Source organism: Podarcis raffonei, chromosome 14 (genome assembly GCF_027172205.1).
Source record: "Podarcis raffonei isolate rPodRaf1 chromosome 14, rPodRaf1.pri, whole genome shotgun sequence".
Taxonomy (NCBI): Eukaryota; Metazoa; Chordata; class Lepidosauria; order Squamata; family Lacertidae; genus Podarcis; species Podarcis raffonei.
Genome location: NC_070615.1, coordinates 23084806 through 23103702, shown reverse-complemented (window position 1 = coordinate 23103702; position 18897 = coordinate 23084806).

The window sequence follows — 18897 nt, the reverse complement described above, 5'->3', positions numbered from 1 at the left end:
CTTAATGACACATTGGAGAAAACCCATCAGGTTGGCCCTATGGAGCACTTTTCTGCTTCCCTCTCTGTGTTAAGGCACAATGGAGAAAACCAGCATCCACTTCTTTTCCTTTATGGATCGAGAAAAGTTTGATATCTCTGCAGTTATTCCTACAGATTTCCCCCTGCAAAAGACATCTCAGGAATGTTTAGAAGCTGTGGGAAAAGTGGCCTGACATAAATGTCCTGTGATGAAACTTTCACAGCCCACATATTTGTGACTCCTTCCGTTGTATAAAGGCGTCATACAGCAAGTGAAACACGGCCACTTAGTGAAGAGGGGAAGATGTCCTGCTGAGATCCAAACAGAATATTATAAATGCAGGAGAAAGCTCCCTGAAGGCGCTAAGGGAGACCTTTCAGAGTCTGACCTTTGCTGGTCTGGTCTCCTGTTTAAAGCAAAATTAAGGGCCGAACAATGTAGAGGGTTTGTCAGGGAGAGGAGACAGCAATTTAGCTGTCAGGAGGACAAGGATCTATCATTAATTTGAGACTCAGATGAGTTTTCGTTTAGTTAAGCATCAAAGGATTGTGAGCACCTACTCAATTTCTCAAAAGTCATTCAGTCCGTTTACGCAGCTTTGCTTAGGTGGGGGTAAACCATTGTGACAACCCAGTAACCAAGATAAGCAACCAAGATGTTTCTAATAATCAGTTGGCGACTCTAGCTTTAATTAATTAAATTTAATTAAGGGTGTTGTTTTTTTAATTGCAAGTTGCAGCAGAAACATGGAGAACGGAAAATAAGACTGGAAGAAAGAGAAACAAAGAAAAGCACAAAATGGACAGATCCTTCCATTCCTACCTCCAATGACCATAAAGGTCACCATTGCCTGTAGTAAATGGTGTGCAAGTTATCCTAGCCCTGAGTTGTTTAAAGAGCTTTTATGTCAATAAATAATGCTGATTTGTCTGCGGTAGCTTGCATTGTGCTTTGCACGTGTGTCAATGTGCGGGCAAAAGCATTCAAATAAGTCCTAGGACTTAGAGCAGAACCAGTGATGGGTGTGGGCCAGAGAGGTGTGGCCAGGGGAGGAGGCAGACCTAGGAGAGAAATAGGGGGGTCAGCTGGGGGCATTTATCCTCCACTCCTAAGATTCTGTACCTCCATTTACAGTATTGTGCGGTGAAATTTTTCATAGGGAAACAGGGCCAGAGGCACCAGCTCAACATCACATGAGTGAGCATCGTGCTTCCCTCTCTAAGCTAGGCAGAAGCTTCCCAGGTTTTGGGAAGGAGGGGGCAGGCTTTAATACTTTGATACTCTAATTTACTGGGAGCATTTAGGGGACCAGCCTAGTCCCCCATCTCCATTGACCGCACGTGTCGTTGTGTGTTTAACATATTAAAGCCCTGTCTTCCATTGCTTACAGGCGTTGTCAAAAGGTGTTCTGCCGCAATTTGGTGGTGATCTTCTGACAGATTAATCAGTGTGATATGCACTAAGTTAACCGAGTTTACGACAAGCTACATTCCAGGCTGTGGCACAGCATGGTTGGTGTTTGAAGGGAAACTCTTTGTTTCAAACCAGCTCCGTAATTTAGGCAAACGAGGGGAAGCATGTACCTGAAGGCGTGCAACATTCTAAGCAAGTCTCCAGCGGAGGAGGTTTCCCTACATTTCTCCACATTGTGCTGCAAAATAATAAATTATTTGAATCATTCTATTATCTGTCCTTAACTGAAACGTACCGTGCCTGTCCGGGCTCTTCAAAAAGCTTGTTAATATGCAATCCCCCAGTACAACCGCTAAGTTTTTAAAGGTCACCTATGTTTTATTCATAAAGGGTGGTTTTCTGGAAGGAAAAAAAGGTTACAGAGTCATGTAATGCCATATTCCAGTTGTGGTGCTGCTTCAAAAGTGAATTTAAACGTGCATTTCCCCGTACTAGGCAGAGGGGAGGGGAAAGAGAGGTGCAGACGGGAAAGAGAGGACTTCCTGAAAGTGCAATGCAGAACTTGTGGCAGGGCGCCGGCATGGATTGTGCTCAAGAGTTTTGATGCTGGCCTGAATCCAAGTTTTCTACATCATTGCTTTGGGGCAGTAGGTAGGGACCCTCTGACCTAAATACTGATCACACCCCAGACCTCTCTATCCAGGCCTCAGCGCTCTCTCAAGGCCACACCGTCTCTCTGGAGGCCACACCCCTCATCAGCCCCATTCAAGTACTTTCGCTGTTGTTGTTCTCCAGATGATAACAATATAAATCACTAGCAGAATGTGCCCGGCAGTGCTTGGGAATTCTAGGAAACCAAGAATACTGAGATTTATACACTTTTTAAAAAATCGTAATCATTTTTTTTTTAAGTATTCTCAATCTAATGCTATTGGATATACTGTCAAATGCAATCCTGCTGAATTTGGATAAAATCAGTGAAGCTCAACCCACTATTTTCATTCGAAACAGCATCCAAACTGTGACAAAAAACCTGCTCCTCAATCTCAGGAACCATCTTCCAAAATTTCATTTGAATGCTCAAAATCAGTGTTTTGTAAAGGTTCAGAACCTTGATTCAAAATGGAGTCCAATTCTATCCAACGCAGCAGAAACCTGCACTTTGTATTCAGGATTCATCATGCAAAGATTGATTACAATATCTTAAGAGGTATGCAAATACATAGAGAACAGACAGACAAACCACTTTCTAAAATGCATAGTAGATTGAAATGAAATAAGTAATAAATAGTGCTGTAATGTGAGTAATGTGAGTCTGAAGGTGACATATTGGTTTACTTGCAATCCCTTTTAACCATCTCGCTACCCTCTTTCCACTCTTGTTCATGGGTATGGAACCAGAATATAAAGAAGGAAGGGAAGGTAAAGAAAGAGTCTGGATTTAAGCATAGACTACTACATGCTCGTGACCCCGTTTTTTGTTTTTGTTTTTAAACCACCCATTCATAAGTGCTCTGTTTCTCAGACATTTGTAGCTGCTCTGATGCTGGGCTATTGAAACAAATAGAGAAATGGTAGGATGAAGGAACAGGAAGCTGGTAGACCATGAGGACTGGAGCATAAGCAAAATGAAACAAATAAGGAACTGAAATGCCAAATGGAGTCCTCTGAGTCAGAGGATGGCAGTGTGACATTTTCAGGCCAGAGGGGCATTCACACCATGGACTCCTCTTGTGGAAGTGCTTCTGGAACTGGCCCTACGTGTAATTCTCCTGTTGATTCAGAGTCCTTGGAGAAAGGGAATCTGACCCCAGGATCATGACACCAGATGAGGAAGACCGATGGGCTTATAAGACTGGAGCATGGGAGAACATGCTATCTCTGGGGACTCTTTAAGCTTATGACTCTTCACAGTGGTCAGTAGCCCAAAGATCAAGTCAGACAGAACTTTAGGTCCACTGGGAATGGCAGAGTCTGCATGCTGCCAGGCCACAAAACCCTATCTTGAGGTAAGGGTGGCTGAGATAACCTTGCAACTGAAATGAACACCTCTGTTTCAATGTGCACACTTTCTAATGCCTATCACAGCTGCCACCAAACACTGGAATAATAATTTTTGAAAGTGTGCTGGCCAATTTAGAAATGAATAATGCCCAATCTGACATTTCCAGCAGTATCCGCCAGAGTGCCAAATTCACCAAGGTTACGAGAAGAAGCATATGTCTCCCTCCTGCCGCCACCCCACCCCACCCCCCGCACTTGGAACAAAGACAATTGAAGGAGTGAAACCATTTTGCCTAGGAACCCAAGCAGGCTGGGCTGTGGTTACTCATTCGGTCGGAGGCTGCATTCAGCGCTAAAAGCTCCTTCCTCATTGACCTGTGGGATCTGACTCTTTATTAGCATTTGATTCAATTTTGGGCAACGTGACTTTGCATCCATAAGCGAAGGGCAAGTCTCTTGGCCTTTCCTGAATGGATCAGGTCTTTGGCAGTTATTACATTATCGAGGAAACTGTTTGTCCCAGTTTCGGGGCTCAAGTTGGCTTAGTAAACAAATTTCGATGTAAATAAGCTTCTTGGTCTATGCATTCATTAGGGCCTTTTAACAGTGACAGCATTTCTTTGGCAAGGGGGAGAAAACACTATTGGGGAGGCCCTTGAACTGCATCAGCCCATTTTCATGAAAATTCCAAGAGCAGAGCAAGAACAGCCACAAAAGAAGCCAATCATTACCAAAGAAGCTTTATTTGGGGGGTGGGGGTGCAGAATAGAACCTCCTTTGCTGCTGATTCAATGGTCTGCTATAAAACTTCAATTCTGCAAACTAGTCAAAACAGCTTGAGAAAAGAATGTGCAAAAGCAAAAAGTGTTTTGAGTTTGGAACACCACTGACGTTATTCCCATCCTCTGCTCTCATTCTCCGGGGCCCTGCATGATCCCACCTCAGGGAAATTGCATTAATGTTGCAATCAGATTCAAGTCCCAAAATAAGTCTTCTTAATTTTCCTTAATCACATTCCAAAAGTCAGTGTCATGGACTGGGGATTAGATGCCACAGATCATAGAATTGTAGAGTTGGAATGGACCCTGAGGTTCATCTGGTCCAACCCCTTGCAATGTAAGAATATGCAGCTGTCCCATATGGGGATCAAACCTGCAACCTTGCCATTATAAGCATCATGCTCTACTCAACTGAGCTATCCAGGCTCAGCCCACCAACTTTGAGGAGGCACCCATTTTTAAAGCTGATTTCCTCCTTGAAAAGTGATCTCACAACCTTGCCTATGGCCTCATCGGTTTAGCCACTGTACAGCTTTTTGAAGAATTTTGACTGGGAACACTGGTTCACAGGCCACCTCAGTTATGAACGTGCTGGACAGCAGAGAATAGGAGAATGAGGCAGGAGAAAACTTTTGCGAAACTAGGAAGGCACAGATCCTGGCATAGCACTAGTACACACTGTATGGTGAAGGTGCACAGACTAGGGTACACCACTGTGTTCCTCCATGCTTGGCATTCACTATACGCACCTCTGTGTCTGAAGTAGGATTCCAGTGAAAGGTGAAGGCGCATTGGAGTTATCAGTCAGTCACATGATCTCAACCCTGCAAATGGTGAACATGAAGCTTTCATGCAAGTATTTTAATCTTGCCAATTATAAAAAACTGAAATATTTGAGGCATGAAGCATGACAGCCTCCCCAGTGTCAGGCTCCTTATTCCCTTATCTATCCATTCCCCCCTCCCCTCCTTCTCCTGTTTAATCAGAGAAGTGCAAGGCAGTTGGCCTGCAGTTGGCGGATGATGAAAGAGAATGGAATGGAAAGCTGTCTCCAAGAATGCTCGGTTCAGCTCAACTTCTCTCCCTAAAACAAATTATTCTTATGAGTGGACAGACTGAAAAGTATGTTAAAGATCTCTGTTGGAGTCCAGGGTTCTGCTGAAGCCAAAATGCAGTTTCATAGTAGAATGTGAACTAAGAGAACTGTCAGTGAATCATCTCCAATAAGGACATAAGAAAAGCTCTGTAGTTGTACCAGGTCAAAGACCCATCTGGTCCAGCATCCTGGTCTCACAGTGGCCAACCAGATGCCCATGAGAAGCCCATGAGCAGGACCTGTGTGCCTCAGTGCCTCTTCCCCCTTGTGATTCCCAGGAACTGGTATCCAGAGGCTTACTGATGCCAACACTGCATAGCCACACACCTATAGCCCAGAATTGGAACAGTCCAAGAAAAGCTGGGGAAGCTAGTACAGGCACAACCTACAGCAGGGATGGGAGACTTCCACCCATCCATGGGTTCAGTTTTACCTACCAGGTCCTTCCCCCCAAACCACACACATCTGTTCATACCATCAGTGACATCTCCTTTAAAGGCTGGTTCAAAGGGTGCTTTACAAAGCAGTGGAAGGGATTTTGATGGTTGGGCTGCCATACCTACCTGCTAATCATGTGACATCACAGTGATGTCATGGTTGGCAGGTGGGTGGCCCCACCAAATTTGGCCAGCATGCTCGATTCCTTGGAGCCAAGAAGACACCTTGTTCACACAGTTGTTGTTAGGATCAAAGTGTCTTTGAGCTTTCAGAAGACCCATTAAAAAAGGTAAATATTATAGGAACATAATGACTATCCAATCTATGCTATGCTGTTAGTTTCAAGCATTGAACAATACAGATGAAGTCAGCTTCATTCAACAATTTACCAGTATTTAATAATGTCAACCATGTGAGCCTTCACGATAGTGTATCTTGCAAAAATACAATGTTAACTGCATAATTAACTAGATGTCACACGGCATAATAGTATTTCTGGGTTCTCCACCCCCAGCATAGTGTGTGGCTTCCCCCTCACCTCCACCCCCAAATATATTTCCCAGAGTCACAAACCTGAAAAAAGGTATAAAATAAAGGAGATTGAGATGGATTAGGTTAATTAATGGTTAGGAACTGGCCTTTCACCCTGACAATTGTAGACAAGTTCAACCTAAGAGCTTAAATCAGGTTTTGCTGTTGGAAGCTCAAGTGGACATTAATTCCCATCATATAATTTGGCAGTGCTGGCCCAGAAATGAACTTGCAAGGGACGTGACCCTCAGAGTCACTGGAGGGGGCAGCAAAACAGGGGGGTGGATTTGAGGGAGGGGATAAAAGGACACACTTTCCAGCTACAGACAGAAAGTGACTAGGAGGCATTTTATAGTCAGGAAGCAATCTGAGATAATTTCTTGTTATACTCTAAATAGGTACTCACCTACATAGATAAAAACAACATCACTGCAAACAATTAAGTATCATTCATGAGGCAAGGTGCATCAGGACCTGGACTGCTCATGGTTCAGTGGTAGAACATTTGCATACAGAAGGTTCCAGATTAAATCTTTGGCATCTCCAGGAACAGCTGGTAAAGTGTATTGCCTGAAACCTTGAAGAGCTACCAGCGATCTCATCAGTAGAAGACAACCTCCTATTAGAGCAGTGGCCATAGCTCAGTGGTAGAGCATCTGCTTTGCATGCAGAAAATCCCTGGCATCCCCAGCTAGGGCTGGGAGAGACTCCCACCTGAAACCCTGGAGAGCCGCTTCCAGTCAGTGCAAACAATACTGAGCTAGATGGACCAATGGTCTGACATGGCATATGGCACCTTCCTATTTTTCTGGTGCAAAGTAGAATATCTCTGAGTAGAGAAGAGATTAGCCCAGTGCATCCACGTCCCTTTTTCCAATTCCTGATTGATGGAGCCCATGGGGGGGGGCCTTATGCACCTAAATGCCTTCATATTTACACTGAATGGGGTGTTAAGCCAAAAAGTGAGATGGGGTGGGAAGAAAATGAGTTAGGTTTTCATTAAAATATGAGCTGATCTATTTGAAACTTTTCCAAATCAACCTGCTGCCCAAAATGCAGCTAGCCTTTGAAAATTGTACTCCTCCACATTTGGAAAAGTTGCTCTCCAACCAAGCAATGAACATGAGAACACAAGAAGAGCCTGGTGGATCATCAGGCCAGTGGTCCATCTGGTCCAGCATCCTGTTCTCACAGTGGCCACCCAGAAGCCTGTGGGAAACCACAAGCAGGACCTGAGCATGAGAGCTGTCTCCCCTCCTGTGGCTTCCAGCAACTGATATTCGGAAGCATCACTGCCTCCAATCATGGAGGCAGAACACAGTCATCATCGACAGCCCTTTCCTCCATAAATGTGTCTAATCCTCTCTCTTTTTTGCAAGCCATTTCCCCTGATATGATGCATTCTGAATATTCTTTTCACAAATATGTGCATCTTTATGCATGCTTCTCCTTCGTATTTGCAGTTTTATGTCCACAGGAGGCAGTGATGACCAGCAGCTTAGATGGCTTTAAAAAGAGAATTAGGCAAAATTATGGAAGAAAAGGCTATCAGTGGCTACTAGCCGTGATGGCTTTGCTGTCTCTGCCACGGTGAGAAAAGAATGCTGGACTAGATGGACCTGATCCAGCAGGGTCTTCTTATGTTCCTATGGGAGATAAGCACAGTAATAAATAAAATAAAATGTATCAGTACAATTGTGCCATATGTGCAGCATGTATATCACTGGCCACAGGTGGAGCAACATGAAGACAATGAAACTGGGGGGCCATCTGCCTGTCCTTTCGCTTTCTCTCTAGATGTGCCACTTGACCCCTGGTGACAAATAGCAGCGCAAGTGAACTGTCCACCCACTGACCTCAGGCCAGACCTATGAACCCGTCTGCAGGACACAATGCACAGAGGAGATTCGAAGGTTAGGCATGCAATCTTTGTCATCATTGGGCGCTGCGGCTGATAGGAATCAGCAAGCTGTGAGCAGGGGGAAGTGACAAGGACTCTCACTTCCAGACATGTTGGTTTCAGCTGCAGGCCTGATTTTTTTTCTCCATATATTTGTCTCTGGTTCCTGGAGTCGACTGAACTTGTGGAAAGGTTGTGGATTCGGGGTGTGTGTTTGCGTTTAATAGACAACACCAAGGCAGCTTGAACACTGGGCTTATTATTGCGAGTGAATAACAATCAATATTGAATATTGTGACTAATCTGGCGCATACACTTTCCATAAACTGCTCCTGGTGATTCAGACCGCAATGCTATATTAGATAATGGGCAAAGATCGCAATCTTTTGTAATTATGGCCCACACCTCGGTGAGTCAGTTTGTCTGTCTGCCTGCCTAGCCGCCTACTCCAGGACCTGAAATCCGAGAGGGGTGGGAAGCTAATAGGCTCTTTGTCGGGAAGCGGAAACTTTTCACTGGCGAAGGAGTCCCTCTGCAACTTCACCTTCCTTGCAGAGACTGTATAGAGCAAGGGTAAGGAAATTTTTCACCCCAAGGGCTTCATTCCTTTATGCACAACCTTCCGGGGGCCACAAGCCAGTGGTGGTTGGGGCCACAGGCAAAAGCCAGTGGAGCAATGGGTGTAAATTTTACCTTTGTACAGGAGGTTATTTCTACAAACACAACCCCTTGTCTTCCATCCAGGCAAGCAGGAGACATGATCAGAATTCAAGGGGACATTCCAGACAGGCATGAACGTTCCAGGAATGTGGGAAGCTGGGTGATGTCCTGCAGAGAGGAGGTGTGCCTGGGGACAGGTATGGTGGGTGAGGAAACCTGGTGATCACATAAAAAGCCTTGGAGGGCCTGAAGGTCCTCTCTTATTATAGGGCAATAAGTAGGGCTGAATTAACCATTAAGCAAAACAAGCACTTGCTTAGGGCATCAAGGGAAGGGTGGGGGGGGGGAGCACAGAAATTTCCCATTGCTGGATTTTTAACATTAATAGTCACAAATGGCTCAGCTAAGCGTTCATTTTCTCAGATGAATTAGATTAAAAATCCCAGCAGAACAACTATGCAACATGGCAGTCTGGATGCCTGATCTCTACTAAGTACAGAGACCTCAATGATAAGGCATATGAGACATCAGTCTTCAAGGCCCTCCTGGACCCAAGTTTTTCAGGGCCTTGTAAATTGATAGAAGAAACTTGAACCTGGTCCAGAAACAGATGGGCAGCCAGAGCAAGAATTGAAGCACTGGAGGTGGGTGCTGTGGGTAGCCTGTCCCCACCAACAGCAACAACTTGGTGTAGTATAGAATATTTAAGCATGGAGGAGCATAACAATCTGTCTTATAACAAGTCTGTTCATTGATCCATCTATCTCAATACTGTCTGCAGTGACTGGCAGCAGATCTCCAGCATTCCAGAAAGGAGTACCTCCCGTTAGAAACATAGGAAGCTGCCTTCTACTGAGTTAGAGGACATCTAGTTCAGTGACTCTCCAGGGTTTCAGACAGGAAAGACTCCCAGTCCTACCTGGAGTTGCCAAGGATCGGACCTAGGATCTTCTGCATGCAAAGCAGATACTTTATGACTTAGTGACAACCTGCAGGATCTCAAATAGGGAAAGACCTGAGACTTAGAGGGTTTTTTCAGCCAAGGTAGACCATACAGCTCTTGGTATCTGGGTCAACAGTCTGAGTCAGTATTAGGCAGGTTCATATGTTTAAGTGGTGTGGTGATGAGGCCAAACCGGAACATAGGACGCTGCATTATACCAAGTCCATCTAGGTCAGTATTGTCTTCTCTGATTGGCAGCAACTCTCCAGTTTCAGACTGGGGACATTCCCAGTCCTACTGGGCGACACCTGGGACCTTCTGCATGCAAAGTAGATTCCACACTACTGAGCTGTGGCTCTTCACTGAGTTTTAGGTGGTCCTTTAGTTATCCCAGACCCAAGTTGTTAAGGACCTTGTAAATTATAGCCAGAGGAATTCAGTAAACCAGTACAGATGCCAGAGAATTCAAACACAAAAATGAAAAAGGGAGCAAAGATTTTCAATTTTTGCCTAGTCATCCCATGTCTGGAATGGAAATGAATTCAGAAAATAGAGTCAATATTCATTATTGTTGCTGCTTTCAGTCTGCAAACAATATATAATTGTGCTTTCTTTCCACTTTCATTGTTTTCCCTTTGCATTGAAATGAATGGGGGTGGAATAATATCGTAACACCATAGTTTTTGCAATTAATACCGTAAGTCATGAATGTTACATAATCTTGCCAAAGCAGAGAGCGAAATGAATAACATTTTTGTTGTTGTTGGAAGATGAACTGCAGTAAAATGGAAACAATGCTGTATGTGAGGAATACAGGGCAGACCAGAAAACGATACCTTCTTACACCTCCCCTCCTACGTTTGCTTCCTCCCCTCCTACGCTTCTTTGTAAGGAAAAGTGCATCTACCATCATGCAGATTGCAGAAGGGAGCAGCAGAGACCCTGAATGGCGAGTCTACATGAATAAGAAGCCACACGTACAAGGGGGAAGCGAAACAAAACCTGGCTCTCTGTTTGGGGGGGTCGGATGGCATGCTAAACTGATTCATTGACATCTGACCTTCCTGAGCCCTGAGGTTAGCTGTGGATTAAATCGCAACTGAAATAATCGCAGAGGTTTTGCTTCAAAAATTCATGCTCCATTTGATGTGGTGTGACAGAAGTAGCACAAAGATGCCAGTGACCAAATGAAAGGGGGCGGGAGAGCCTGACGATACATCTGTTGATGGCACAATTGCGTATATATTTTTGCTTGCCCTGGGCCGTCCTCTACCTGATTTTTTTCCATGTCTCGTGACATGAGAAATTATTTATTTAAACACAGAACTTGGCCAGGCAGCTGCTTCAGCAACCCGGCTAAAAATAATTCATAGGTTGGTGGAGAATGTTTTTGTATTTGTCCTCTCGGAACCCTCATTATCATTTTTAGATTCTGGTGGTTCCCTCCCTCCGCTCAATTTGCAAACCTGCTACCTCTAATTTTGTCTTCACTTTAGGCTGAAATACAGAAGAACTAACATAGAGAGGTAAAGGTAAAGCGACCCCTGACCCTTAGGTCCAGTCGCGGATGACTCGGGGGTTGTGGTGCTCATCTCGCTTTTACTGGCCGAGGGAGCCTGCGTACAGCTTCCAGGTCATGTGGCCAGCATGACTAAACTGCTTCTGGCAAACCAGAGCAATGCACGGAAACGCCATTTACTTTCCCACCAGAGCAGTACCTATTTATCTACTTGCACTTTGACGTGCTTTCAAACTGCTAGGTTGGCAGGAGCTGGGACTGAACAACGGGAGCTCACCCCGTTGTGGGGATTCGAACCACCAACCTTCTGATCAGCTAGTCCTAGGCTCTGTGGTTTAACCCACAGCGCCACCCGCGTCCCAACACAGAGAAGGAGTGTTTAAATATTATATACTGTGTGTGTATCATTGTATATATATGGCATCATACATGTGGCACCCATGCAGTCACCCACCCAAGTATTGACCAGCCCCAGACCTGCTTTGCAGGGCTGTGAACAGCCCACAGCTCCCCACCCCCAACTACCCCAGTCAGGCAAAGGCACACCCTAGGGATGTTTCTGTTCACTATCTGGGAATAAAAATGGTGCATGGTTTAAAAATGGTGGCAAAGTCTGCCCTCTCACCCCGGGAACCTTTGCGCCAAGTTTGGTGAAGATACCTCGAGAGGTGGCTAAACCTATGCCAAAAAAGTGGTCACAGTCACACCAAAACTGAGTTTTCATCTGTCACTTCGATTCAAAATGGTGGCTGGTATTGATGAACAGTGCTTTGCCCCAATGCATAAGTTTGGTGGTGATATCTCAAGCAATGTTCAAATAGGTAGAGAAACAGCAGATAGACTGACAAACCACTTTCCAAAATATTTAGGAGATAGTGAGAAGGGAAACTTTTTCTCAACAATCATCTGCTCAAGGCTGGGATATGCAGAATTACACCAGACTCTCTTACGCTGCTGGCATACTTCTTTTCCTTCATGTTTACTGAAATTGTTGTGATCCAGAAGTTTCCGGCTTTACTTCGAATTTTATAATGTCCATGCCACGGACAAGGAAAGTAGCATAATCTTGTTTTACATGCTTTTCTCCTTTTCTCTGTTCCTTCTTCCTTCTTCCTCCTTTTTTTCTTTTTCTGTTTTGCTATTCTGTTTTGCTTCCTTCTTGCTGTCTTTTTTTGTATGCTGCTATAACAAAAGGTTATTTACAAAAAGAATGGGCACTGTCTAGCTGAAGTTAAGAACTACAGTGGTACCTCGGGTTAAGTACTTAATTCGTTCTGGAGGTCCGTACTTAACCTGAAACTGTTCTTAACCTGAAGCACCACTTTAGCTAATGGGGCCTCCTGCTGCTGCCGCGCCACCGGAGCACAATTTCTGTTCTCATCCTGAAGTAAAGTTCTTAACCTGAAGCACTATTTCTGGGTTAGCAGAGTCTGTAACCTGAAGTGTATGTAACCTGAAGCATATGTAACCTGAGGTACCACTGTGTTGAACATAGGTAGTGGTCATACGACTAGCTCAGTATTGTCTACACTGACTGGCAGCAGCTCTCCAGGGCTTCAGACAAGGGACATTCCCAGCCCTGCCTAAAGATGTCAGGGTTTGAAACGCAGACCTCCCAAATGTAACATAAGTGCTCTATTGCTAGAAGGTATCCAACATGTCCATTTGTAAGGATTCCAACGAGTTTCCCAAAACACATTTTTAAAAGTGTACAAGGATGAGGAAAATAAAGTAAACAACATCTGCATCTTTAAAAAACTGAAAAGTGCTTTTTCTACTGAGTTAATGAATGACGAACCAAGTGTTGGGTGACTTTCTTTTTTTCTTTCTTTTTTAAAAAAAGAATATTTCCCCTGTGAGTTTTTAAAAGCATGTGACTTTCTTCACAAATTCTGAAGTACTGTGAGAATAAAATATTTTCTCATGGCATTTCTTCAGAAGCCGGATATGATCCAAATGTGTAAATAACTTGGGGATAAAAACACAGACTCACACAAAGGGGGGGGGGGCAGTACTGAAGCAAACTTTTGGTTACAGATGATGATTGGGATATCTCTTAATCAACAGGCTATCTAATCATCTATCTGTCATCTATTTATCACCACTATCATTTTCTTACTTCTTCCATTTCTTTATTTGTCTGTCTGTCTATCTTCTATCAGTCTACTAAACTATCTCTCTGTCTATGTAAGCTGGCATGTGAAGCTCACAAACGGGCAGAAATGAGAACCACCTGACAATCCAAGCTCAATGGTCCTGATTCAGTTATGCAAAGCACATGTTAGCTGGAGCTCTGCACGTGCATGGTGTATATTATTGCTCCCTCTTTCTTTCTTTCTTTCTTTCTTTCTTTTTTCTTTCTTCCATGTCTTTTCCCATCTTTTTTTTCTCAAGGCACCTTTGCTTCTGAGCTACGATCCCTTTCCTGTTCTCCTTCCAGTGCCATTGCTTGTCACAGTCTCCAATTGGCAGGGCCGGCCTGCCCATGAGGCTTCCTCTAGGGTGAAAGTCAATGAGACAGTGCCCCTGCAAGAGCCCTGCTCACCCTGCTGCCTCTGCCAGAGAAGTGTTGGTGGCCCGTTCCCATTTTGCCTCAGGGGGTGAAATGGGATGCACCACCCCTGCCAATTGGGTTATGTAGTTGATTAACACTGCAGCCTCAAATGCACAGTATCCGTTTACAGTAGTACCTCGCAAGACGAAATTAATTTGTTCTGCGAGTTTTTTCGTCTTGCGAATTTTTTGTCTTGCGAAGCACGGATTCCCTGGGTATTAACGGTTTTAAGAAAAAGGAAACAAACTCGCAAGACGTTTTCGCCTTGCGAAGCAAGCCCATAGGGAAATTCGTCTTGTGAAGCAACTCAAAAAACGAAAAACTCTTTCGTCTTGCGAGTTTTTCGTCTTACGAGGCATTCGTCTTGCGAGGTACCACTGTATATGACAAATTTCCCATCCAGGTATCAATGCCTTCTAGGAAAGAAAATGAGGATAGCATCAATAGCAGGGAAAGGAAATTGGGCGGGTGGGGGAATCTCCAGGTGCACAAGAAAAGCAACAACATTTTTTTTATTCAGCCCAACATATTTTAAACAGCTGTTCTTCTTTAGTAGCACAATAAATATAAACAAAATAAAACTATCATACAAATATTTGTCAAAACATTGATTTTTTTTTAAAGTGTAGGGCACTCTCATAATTTTTATCAGCAAGGCAATGAAAAAGGACGGCCAAGTTCTTTGTGACTTTTGAAACTTAAATAACCACATTACTAAAAGTGTGATCCTAACTATGTCAGCTCAGAACTATGTCAGCTCATTGAATTAATTGGGGCTGACTCCTGGGTAAGTGGGGTTAGGGTTGCAGCCTGATACATCAATAGGAAATTCAAAGCTCGCGTGACCTGCACGAGGTCAGCGCCCCGCAAAAAACACTTATTTTGGGGTGAGATCGTGGGGTGAGATAGTGTGAGATCACAACATCCAAAATGGCCTCTGTGTTCCCATGTGAAAAAATAGGATGTCCCTGTTTTCCTGGGACGGTTGAGTGGTATGGCTTAGTTGACCTGTTGGACACCTGAGGTGAGCCACAAAATGGTACCACCCCACCATCACCAGGGAAGGAGTGAGTGAAGATCTACATCAGGTGCAAATATTTACATGGCCTCATGGGTGGACCAGCCCTAAAAGTAAAAGACCGCTTTCTGGGACTGTCTAGGGTTGCTGCCAGCCAGAGTAGTTACTGGACTAGATGGACAAAGTGTCTGAGCTCACATAAAATAGATCCATTCATCTCTAAGAAGGTTATTGCCCTTCTTTCTTTCCTACCATCCTATTTTGAAATTTAGGCTGTGAAAAACAGTGACGTGACTAGGGCTGCATAGGGAGTTATTAGCAGAGGTGATGTTCATTATGTGCCTTTGCCCAATGATCTTGCTCCTGAAATCTTTCAGCTTCCCTACTACAATATGATTCTAGCACATCATTACTGTCATTTACAGACGGCTATCAATGCAGATCACTACCAATGACCTTTATAGGGTACCACTGCCGGCTAGTTTGTGGGTGGGTGTCTTTTTAATTACACTGTTAAGCAATTAACAATTAAATATAATGATAGAAAGTTCAGAGAGTGCTGTGTAAATTCTAGCCTTTAAATGAGTTCACTCTGGACACTCCAGCAAAGCAGAAGCTGGACTTTTCTGGGATCTGGGTCACTGAAGACAAAAGCAAGATCTTAGCTCAGCCAAGGCTACAAAACAAGTTTGAAGACTTGAATATCTTCCCCCACTCTCTGCCCCTTCTGAATTGGCATTGAATACAGTACTTCAGGTTTTAAAAGAAGCTGTTCCACTCTTTTCCTTCCAAGAATGTGGTGCTTCACCCAGTCTCTGGCCTGTCAGCTGTATACTTTGATTTCACTTGCAAAGTATTTCACTTTATGCCCCAGCAAACAAGGTTTTGCTTTGCTTTGCTTTTTGAAATCTCATCTTTGGTGGTTTGTTTCCTTTCTCTCTCAACTCAGTCTCTATTATCATGGGAGGTTTAATATATTATTGCATCATTTCATCTAAGTGTCCATTTGTGTGCGTGTGTGTATTTTTCCCTCTTCCCAAGAAGAGTTTCCCATGGCATATTTCTTAAAGAGGAGTGCTGAAATGAGAACTTGAGACATTCTCCTTTTTTCCAAGTGGAGTTTAAGCAGAACAGTGTGTTTAAGTTTTGGGCAACCTGTGGCCCCTGGGATAATTTCAAAAGCCCTCTACAAGTGATAAGTTCAGCCCTTTGGAAAGAATGATTTGTTCCTCTTTTGGAAGCCTGCAGGGCAGGGAGGAAGGGCAGCCTGGACACTGAGGTCCAGCTCCGAGAGCCTTCTGGCGGTTCCCTCACTGTGAGAAGCGAAGTTACAGAGAACCAGGCAGAGGGCCTTCTTGGTAGTGGCGCCTACCCTGTGGAACGCCCTCCCATCAGATGTTAAGAAAATAAACAACTATTTAACTTTTAGAAGACATCTGAAGGCAGCCCTGTTTAGGGAAGTTTTTCATGTCTGATGTTTGATTGTCTTTTTAATATTTTGTTGGAAGCTGCCCAGAGTGGCTGGGGAAACCCAGCCAGATAGCGGAGCCTGGCCCTATTAGCTGGGGCCCTGCACCATCCCCTTTACCCCCTGAGAATATGTTTCCCTCTACAGAAAGAATAATAATAGCCCACCTTTGAGTTGGGTCAGGGAATGAAGGTTCAGACCCAGGGGCCAAATGCAGCTCTAGGGTCTTCTCTATCTAGCCCTGAGGACTTTTCTAGCCACCAGTCCTGCTCCATACCATTCTCAAATATCCCATCACCATAAGCTGGAAGGTCTTTTTGAGTTGAGAAAATGTGTCTTGTTTGTCTGGCTGGAGGGTGGAGAGATTTAAGCTTTGGGCAGAGTTGTATTCAGAAACCTCTGACTACATGTAACCTATTGCACAATGGTCAGAATCATGCGGGTTGCTCCATCCAATTTTACTTGTGGCCTCACCCACAGCTGACTTGCCCCCCCCCCCCCGAGGTTTTACTTGTGAATGGTCAACAGAGGTTGCCCACCTCTGAGCTGGATCAGAGTGTGAAAGGCAGCTTGGCATGTTCATTCACCTGTGGAGATGACCCAAACCTGTGTGTTAGAGCCTAGGCTTTCCATTTAGAAGATGGAAAGTAGTATTATACCGCAGTCAAGGCTCCCACCCAAAGAATCCTGGGAACTGTAGTTTGTTAAAAGTGCTGAAAGTTGTTAGGAAAGTTGCCATCTACTGGGGATGCAACAGAACAGTGGTGTAATTCCAAGAGTTCCCTGGGAAGAGGGATTAATTGTTAAATGACTCTGGGAACGGATACTGCCTTAAATGGACAGGGAGGATATGGTTCAATCTTCAACTCAAGAGGCCACAGATAGTTTGGGGTGGGGGGGGAGAATCTGCCTTAGGCTCTTTTAGATTCATTTTCTAGCACTGGCAGCAGGAGAGAAACAAGACACCTCACTATTCCCCCAGAAATGCAGATGTATATTGTGGGGGAGAGGGACACACAGCATAAATAGATGTTATGAGATCTGAAAATTCAGTGGGGTGTGGAGGGTTTAAAGTATTTTATATATCTCTAGCTTGTTCTATAAATATACAAGAATGCTCTCCCTGTCCCCCGGATGGGTCACAGAGGACTTCATGTGGATGTGAACTCTGTTTACTGTTAGTATTAGGAAAATAGTGGCGTTTTAGCAAGTTAACTCATGCCTGGAAAGAATCCCAGATTCTCAACTTGCCCTAGTTTCCCTGCCAATTGTCCATGGGAATAGTCTGGGATGGGAAAAGTTCAGATGTTCTCCAAAGAACTCACTTAATGGGAAAAAAATGGAAAGGGGGGTGGTGGGGAGCTACTGTGTCAGTCTTCAGAGGAAACAAGAGTGAAATGTGAGCTGCTTCCTCTGTGCGTGTGCTTTCTAAAATGCTTTTGACTTTTATTCATGTCCCTTTTAGCATTTTGCTCAGGCTGGACTCTTCCTTGCAACCTCAAAGAACTTTGCTGGTTTTAGCAATGCCAGGTTAACGCAGAAGCAAAAGTTCAATGGGGGGGGGGTTCCCTTGCATTTTCTTCAGAGAAATCTTTCTCAAGAAAGAGAGAAAGAAAGAAAGAAAGAAAGAAAGAAAGAAAGAAAGAAAGAAAGAACTAAATAAAATACAGCTGTGATGGGTTTTGTATTGTTGGGGATGGTGGTATTAATTTTTAAAACATGAATTTGTCCAATCCTCTTTTAAAGCCACCCATGAGGACGATATACAATGTCCTTTGTCCAGGTGAGTTTGAATGTTGCACAATTGAGAAATCCCACACAGCAGAGTTGGGCTGGTGGAAACTTGTCCAACAAATTGTGCAATCTATTCTTCAACAAAGTTACCTAGGGCTCCCATACGTCCGGATTTTCCCAGACATTACTGGGATTTCAAGGCAGAATTGATGTCTGGTGCTTTGTCCTGGATCTTAGGCAAGTCAGTTGAAAAATCATGTGGGGTTTTGTTTGTTTTTTGGGTGTTTTTGTAAAAAAGAAAAAAAAAAGGTTCAACGACTTCCAGGGTGTCCTGGTTTTTACTTTTTGAAATATGGCAACCCTAAAGTTACCAGTACATTTTCAAATCTTAACATGACAATCCCCAAAAGATTTTTCAAAGACAGGATGCAGCAGGAGACCATTGAGATTCCACTATAACCACTGGCCCCCACCCCACCTTTTCCCTAGGTTTGTCTCAGTCCTGGGCTCCTGGCAGGAAATTTGAAAGCCTGAACCTGTGGCTGCAAGATACTACTCCCTGAAACTCGGGGAAAGTGCTGCTACTCAGTGTTGACAGTACTGAACTATATGAACCAATAGTCTGGTTTGTTATAAGACAGCTTCCTATGTAGAAGAAGAAGAAGAAGAAGAAGAAGAAGAGGAGGAGGAGGAGGAGTTTGGATTTGATATCCCACTTTATCATTACCCTAAGGAGTCTCAAAGCAGCTAACAATCTCCTTTCTCTTCTTCCCCCACAACAAACACTCTGTGAGGTGAGTGAGACTGAGAGACTTCAGA